This window comes from Fukomys damarensis, unplaced genomic scaffold (genome assembly GCF_012274545.1).
Source record: "Fukomys damarensis isolate Sample0158 unplaced genomic scaffold, DMR_v1.0_HiC HiC_scaffold_23, whole genome shotgun sequence".
Classification (NCBI taxonomy): Eukaryota; Metazoa; Chordata; class Mammalia; order Rodentia; family Bathyergidae; genus Fukomys; species Fukomys damarensis.
In genome coordinates, this window is record NW_022900935.1 from 57,911,373 (window position 1) to 57,918,462 (window position 7,090).

The 7,090-nt window shown below is 53.3% G+C and overlaps 1 long non-coding RNA gene across 1 annotated transcript; it reads right to left on the reverse strand.

Moving 5' to 3' along the window:
* Positions 1-379: 379 nt before the first annotated feature.
* On the reverse strand, positions 380-1,282 carry LOC104866580. The gene is made up of 3 exons (XR_781476.2): positions 911-1,282; positions 633-761; positions 380-467 (listed from the first exon to the last, which is right to left on the reverse strand). It is a non-coding gene; the product is annotated as an uncharacterized LOC104866580 (long non-coding RNA).
* Positions 1,283-7,090: the final 5,808 nt, after the last annotated feature.

The window sequence follows — 7,090 nt, forward strand, 5'->3', positions numbered from 1 at the left end:
AGGTAGCCACATGCATTGATTTAGAGGACAGCTAAAGGACCAAGCAGATGGAATGGAGGGAGGGTCAGGCTGGGCTGGGAAGAGAGGATGCTGGCTGCTAACTTCTGCTCCATGAAAGTGTTCTGAGTGCTTACCCTGGGCAGGACCCCCTGAGGATTAGACAGGACCATGAAGTGGCTCTGTCCCTTCTCTCATGTTGCTTTGCATAACTGAGCTTTTCTTACTACATTATGGATTAATGTGGCTTCCTTCATCCTCTACCTTTGGGGAAAAGATTGGAGATTGCTACAGGACCTTGAGCAGAGGGAAAAGATGAAGCCATGGTCGTGATACCTATGGGGTCTTAAGTCTTCAGCTGGAATTAATTCAATACCTTCATATTGATCCTGTGCCAGGCACCCTTTGAGGGACACAGCAGGAGAGGCCAGCAGAGACACAGGCCACAGACACGGGGGACTTCCGTTCTCCTGGGGAGGAAGACAGAGAACATAGCTGAAGACAAACACATGCATGGGTGGAGTGCAGAGACGGTCATGGAAGAAGATCGAGCAGAAGGAGTGAGCAGCTGGAGGCTGGTGAGGCAGGCAGCGTGGACCGTGCGACAACAGAGGAGTGTCCCGGACATGACTGACCTCTAGATCCATTTGGAGAGTACAGCCTTCAGGGAGGGCCATGAGAGGAAGAGAGGAGTGGAGGGGGGTCAGGAGGGTTTTAGCTTGGCAGCTAGGTCCGTGAGGCGTTGCTGGCTGAGGCAGAGAAACCTGGAAGGAAGCAACTGGGAGGTTAGGGTCACAACTACCCCTCACCCTGACGCTTCCCCTCTGTCCTAGGTAGTCCTCACATGTTCCCACTTCAGGATCCCTCTTCTGGTTCTATGATGTGGTGAGCTGTGTTTTGTTATTCCACTCACCTTGCTGCCTCCTTCCCTTGTTTCCTTCCTGCACCATTTGTACTGTGCTCGGTGTCCTGCATTCAGCAGCCAGCAAGAAGATACCTGTTCTCATGGGGCTCGCCATCTAGTGCAACCCACAGTGCGCTGTACTCCGGCTCAGAGCCAAGGGCTGGACTGTCCAGTCCTCAGCACATGGGTCAGTGACTCAGCGGCATCCCAGGCCCAAACCCTAGGCCCGCCTGGCTCTGGCTCCTTCTCTCTGCAGACAGCCCCGCCCTCCCCATGGTCTCAAGGCCTCCAGCCCCAGCCCTGCTTTGCACCGGCCTCTCTGTGTACCAGCTGCTCTTGGGTAGCTACTCTTTCATCCCTGCTCCTGGGAGGCCCCAGCTCCACATCCTGAGCAAACACATCTGGACTTCTTCAGACCGCATGACAGGAACATCTGCTGCAGAGAGAAAAGGACACGGAGGCCCTTTTGTAATCACATCTAATTGTCTCCAGCCCCAGGGCACTTGCATTCTGGTTATGGAATAAAGGACTTCCAAGATGTTTCTAGAAGTGGATGATTGCCCTAGGCCCAGCAAAGCTTCTGTGGTCCAGGTGACAATAGGATGAAGGGCAGAGGAGGGGTTCAGAGACAGCTGGGGCTGAGAAAGAAGCGTTGCACCGTTTTCTGTCTCCCAGCTGCTCATAGAGCAGGAAAGGGCTTGCGGCAGGGATGAGGGAGCGGGAGGCACTGCCTTCGGTACCTGCCATCCCCGTGGCCTCAGGACTCCCAAGCTCCTGTTGCCTTTTGCCTGCCAGGTTCTCCATCTCTTTGCCTGAGGGCTTCCTTTGAAGTTGTAAAGGTTTGCTTTGCAGGAGTGGGGAATCAGCTGGGGGGACTCAAAAGAATCTGTTTAGGTCCCTGAAGACTCCCAAGGGATGAAGTCCCAGCTGGCCACGTGGGAGCTGACCTGATGGCCTGCCCTTCCGGGCCACTTTCCTGCCCCTGCATCACCTCCTGCTTGCTCCGGGTGGTCCTGCATCCCTGACAGTGAGCTAGGTCTTCCTCTCTGGACCTGCTTTGTGCTGATCCTGAACTGAGACCAGCGCTAGCACACGCAAGCAACTGTGGGTTTACAGTTTGTCCTAGGGCACTCTAAACACAGCAAGAACCTGAGGCGTTTCAGGACCTTGAAGTGGACAAGACGTAAGATGATCATCTCTGCTATTATCTGAGAGCCCTCAGAGCTCTGGATGGGCTCTGCATGTAGCTCAAGCCCTGAAAAGTGTGTCACCGTCCTTGTTGGGCAGGATGCACCCCACCGGCACTGGTGAACTGCTCCTCTATCCCCACTGCCTCCTCTCAGAAAGAGAGCCTGCTTCCTTGTTGGAGTCATGACTTTCAACTCCGTTCCAGAGCCCGAGGCAGAATTTACATAGCTAATGCGGACATCACTTAAGACTGTATTGAGATAAAGTCTAAGGGGAAAGTGGAGAGTATAGTATGCTTAACCTCAGCCAGTCCTGCAGATTCCTTCACTGGGACTACCAGTGTCTGGAATCCCTTGGCCTCCTAATTCTGCCAGTGTGATTGTTTCCTGGGCCATGGGGACATCAGCCACCGCTCAATCCCAGCATCATGGGAATCTGCCTTTCCTTACACAGCAAGACAGCCGAGCCCAGTGACTTACTGGTCACTCCCCCAAGCTCACACCGTTCTCACGTGCCTCGATGCACAAGGCGGGCAAATAATAATTCATTTGCTACCTGCTCACCGATTCTGTGTCTTATAGATTTAACAGAGGATGGATGGAAAATATTTTCAAAAAATTGTATCTGTACAAGACAAATACAGATTTTTTTTCTCGTCGTTATTCCCTAAACAATACAGCACAGCAGTATTTACATAGCGTTTAGATTGTATTAGGTGTTAAAAATGTCTAGAGACGATTTAAAATGTACAGGTGGATTGCATAGCTTATCTGCAAATACTATGCTGTTTTATATAGAGGACTTGAGCATCGCAGATTTTGGTCCCATCAAGGGGCCCTGGCACCCCTCCCTTGGACATGCCTCGTCAGCCTGCCTCATGGAGTAGAACAGGATGGGCCAGCAGGGAGGACCATCCTGTTGGATCGAATGCAAGGCCAGTGATAGGAAAGAGCCAAGAAGAGAGCCCACACGGAGAACAGACCCTTCCGCCCAAGTTTGGCCACTTTAGGCTTTGTGACCTCGGGTGGTGTGGGAGAGAATCATCTGGACAGATGGGCCTGTTCACGAACACTTCCTTGGAAACCCGACAGCATCACATCCTGCCTGGAGTGGGTGGCTGCAAGTGCAGAGGCCGGTCAGCCCTCCAAGACGCACCTGTCACTGGCATGCAGCCTTTGACTGTCAGCTGAGGACCCAAGCGGGTCACCTTCTTTTGCCTCTGAAAGGACTTCTCTCAGCGCAAGCAGGCAAGGTGTGAGCTTCTGAGAGCCAGAGGTGGGGCCCACTTCCCCGTGTCCTGACTTAGAGGCCGTGTGCTGAGGCCTGGAAGAAGGAAAACAGAATAGGGGTGGGCAGGATGTCCAAGTATCAGAGTATCAGCTGGAGGCGACACAGCTCTGCTCAACACCGGCTTGGGGCAGACAGTTTCTCTGGAGCTGACTCTAATCTGAAAAGGTATCTTTGCCCAACCAGGCTATCTTTTGGTCCCAGACTTACCCAATTTTCTTCTCAAGGACAGGCAGCCAGCCCTGTTCCCTCTCTGTAGTCAGGCTATGCTGCTGTTGGAGAAAGAACCCTGGAGGCATGGCAGTGTCCCCAGTGTCATTCGTGAATGTGCAGCAAGCACAGCACACGAGAAAAGGGAACAGGAAGAAACTCCATGACATCTGGTACCAGCTGGGACAAGAGGGGCAGATAGCAGGCAAGGATCCCACCAGTCCATGTCCCGTGCCACAAGTAGATGTAACGTGTGCTGCGCTGATGTTCAGCTGGGACACGACCTCAGACTCCTTCTTGATCCTGCCACCGCCACGCCGCTACAAACAGTCAGATCCAGTGCTGACGTTCAAGATGAAAATTTTTTCCCCCTCTTCCCTGGGGACTTACCTTTGAAAACTGATTCATTGGCACAGATAAATGTGCACCGGCTATGTGGATACCTTGATAAGAAATGCTTAGTGATTTATAATAGCAGAGATGATCATTCACCTTGCCCCAAAGTTAAGGGTTTTTGCTACATGGTGAGATTGCAAATCAGAGTATCATGTGGTTCATGTCCCTGAATTTGACATGAGAGCCATTACATTTGAGTTGGGAGGCTACAGCAATCTTTGCTAGGCTTTCTCTAAGGGGCCCTGTCCAGGATGCAGAATCCCGACAGAGAGCAAAGCAGATAGGACTGGCTCTTCTCCTCTCATCTCCCAGGCCGCACCCCCCACTCTCTCTCGATCCTTAGCTCCTTCAGGTAGGTGGCCACGTATGTCATCATCCCAAGTAGGAGGTGGCACTATTAATAGCCACACCAGAACAATAGGAATACCAGGAAGTTTCCTAGGCAGACAGAGATGCAGATTCCCATGGCTACAGGTCCTCTATTTTTTTTATAGGAAGGTGTGTTTATGTGCATTGAGTGTGTGTGTGTGTAGTTAGTGGGCAGGAAGAGAAATCTGATCCTCACCCTACCCTACTGAGGGGTCAGTCCCTCCCCAGACCTGAGTCTCTCTGGCTTCTCTGGCCAAGCCTTGTTCAAGGGGGAGAATACCAGCTGATGGGGACTCCTGGCTGAGCTGATGAGGCTCCTGGGAGTCAGAGCCATTAATGAAACCTCAGCTGGCTCTCAGCACAAGTCCGCTCTTGCTGAGAGGGCCTTTTAATCACCAGTGGCACAGGCAGTCCCCTGCCTCCTCTGCACATCAAGATCCTGCCCAGGTGGCAGAAGAGAGACCCAGAGAGGTGGTGGAGCTGGTCAGTGCAGCACACTCAGCCCCACAGGTCAGGCAGGCCCAGGCAATACTCCTCCAGCTGCTGCTCCCTGATATGCCCACTTTGGGGTCTTCTGCAGATACAGAGGTATTGATCATACTCAGGCAGTAGTGCATGCAAGGCAAGTCTGAGGTCTTAGGGTATACCCAGAGGGGAAGGGGCTCTCTGGGGCCTCACGCTTCCCGGGAGGAGGAAGGAACTCTAGTCCTGGCAAATGACACAGTAGACAGAAGAGATCAGTGCCAGCTGAGGCACAGAGGGCTGGGCTTGGAGCCCTGCTCTGAGCGTCCTGTTGAAAGGACAGGGCAGAAGGTTTCCTAATCAGACAAGTGGAGCCTACAGAACCTGGAAACAAATTGCAGGGAAAGCCCTGAGTGGAGCCCTTGGAAACATGGGCCAGGACACTCAGGGCCCCTGAGTGCTACCCATGGAGCTGCCAGTAACGCAGTGGACCTTGAAGCTGACTCTCACCTCTGCAGTTTGGTACCATCGTGACTCGAACCCAGTGCCAGCTAGTGACTATGACTTTGCCTTTGCACTCAGCCCCATCCTGGAGGAATTGGCTGCACAATTCTGCCCAGACAGCCAGTACCACAGAAACTGCTTCTATTTGGAATGCATTAGGATTCCACTTTGCAATTTCCCTTCCTAAACCCACTTGGCTGGCAGATGCACGAACACTACTAGCTGAGAGAGGGCAGGGCCCTTGTGCGCCAGTCCAGAAAGGACTCAGCAAGGGGGTTGGCATTTTCAGTGCAAATCTGCTGAAGGGAAAGTGGGAATGGAGGTTTATGTGCACTTGGTGGGGAGAGAGGGAGAGGGAGAGACGGAGAGAGGAGGAGGGAGAGGAGACCTGTACATGTTAGGAGATAGGGATGTGGAGGCTCAGTCCAGTGACAGGGATGAGGGTGACAATGCCTGGCAAGTGCCCTGGGAATAGCAGTCCATGTCCTCATGCTTAAGACAGCCCAGGGTCTCATCTACCTTCTTGGCTTGCCCAGTGCTCAGCCCTATGGGATGGGCACTACGCTAGCCCCATCCCACAGATGAGAACAGAGGCCCATTAATATAGTTCTACCACTAGTGACAAATGGAGGTTGGAAGGCTGCTCTCTGCCTTGTGGGGCCTTGTGCTGGCCTGTACTTGAGCCTGCCACACTCGGGCAGAGTGGGACTGGGCGACACAAGCTTCCCCACAATGGATTTTCAGTCCGGATGAGGCTGAGAAAGCAGCTGCCGCGACAGTGTCCACGTGTCCTTCACTACCCAGGGCTGCTCTTTGTTTCCCGGGCCCCGGGGAGGCGGGGTGGGCCTTGGAACCTCTGGTAGCTTTGCCCAGTTATTTGTGCTCCCGACAACATGAGCAAAGAAGGCAGCCGGTTATTGACTGGTTGTCTGGGGGTTTTGGTAGATGTCTCGGGGTTTGATCAATATGGCAGCTCTGTCTTCATTAAGGTCCCAGCCAGGGGTACAAACCAACCTGCTGGGTGCCTTGGGCCCTGGGGGACACAGCTCTCTGCAGGGGGCTCCCCAGAGCCAGGGTGATGTGTGCAGAAGGAGCTGGGTGGGCTGGGCCTTATGCAGCCACATGGAGGACATGGGCCTTTTCTCCCCTCTGTGCTGAGAGCCGATAATCAGCTGCTGGTGGCAGGGGGTCAAGTCAGGCTGGAGCTGAGTAAACAGTGCCCATCGAACTGTGGCAAAGTTGGCACAGCCAGCTGGTTCCCTGAGTGGAGTCCAGGTCAGGGTGGGAGTGGGGTTTGTAGGGGGAGCTGGGAGAAGAGCAAGGAGATACCAAGGTGTCCGTCCTCTTGGCTAGAGGTGATTGGAAATGGACCTCAAAATGGCTTGAGAAAAAACAAAAAGCAGGAGCATCTCTTAATGGGAGCTTTCATTAAAATCCCCACACCTGCCTGAATCCAGAGGCAGTGGTGTCACTAGGATCTGGTCTCTCGGGGTCTCAGCTTGGTTTCCTTGGGTCCTGGCTCCTTGCTCAGCAGACTGGGACAAGATGGCAGCTGTCGCTATGGGCTGGGAGAAGAGAGGATCTTTTTTTCCTCAATCAATAAGAGAAAGGCTCTGAATTGGGTCACCTGGGCATCCTCCAACAGCCTTTTTTTTTTTGGTACCGGGGATTGAACTCAGGACCTTGTTCTTGCAAGGCAGGTGTGGTGCCACTGACCTAAATCCCCAGCCCATCCTCTAGCCGTCTTGTGGCCAGTGACTGTGGGCTCTTGGA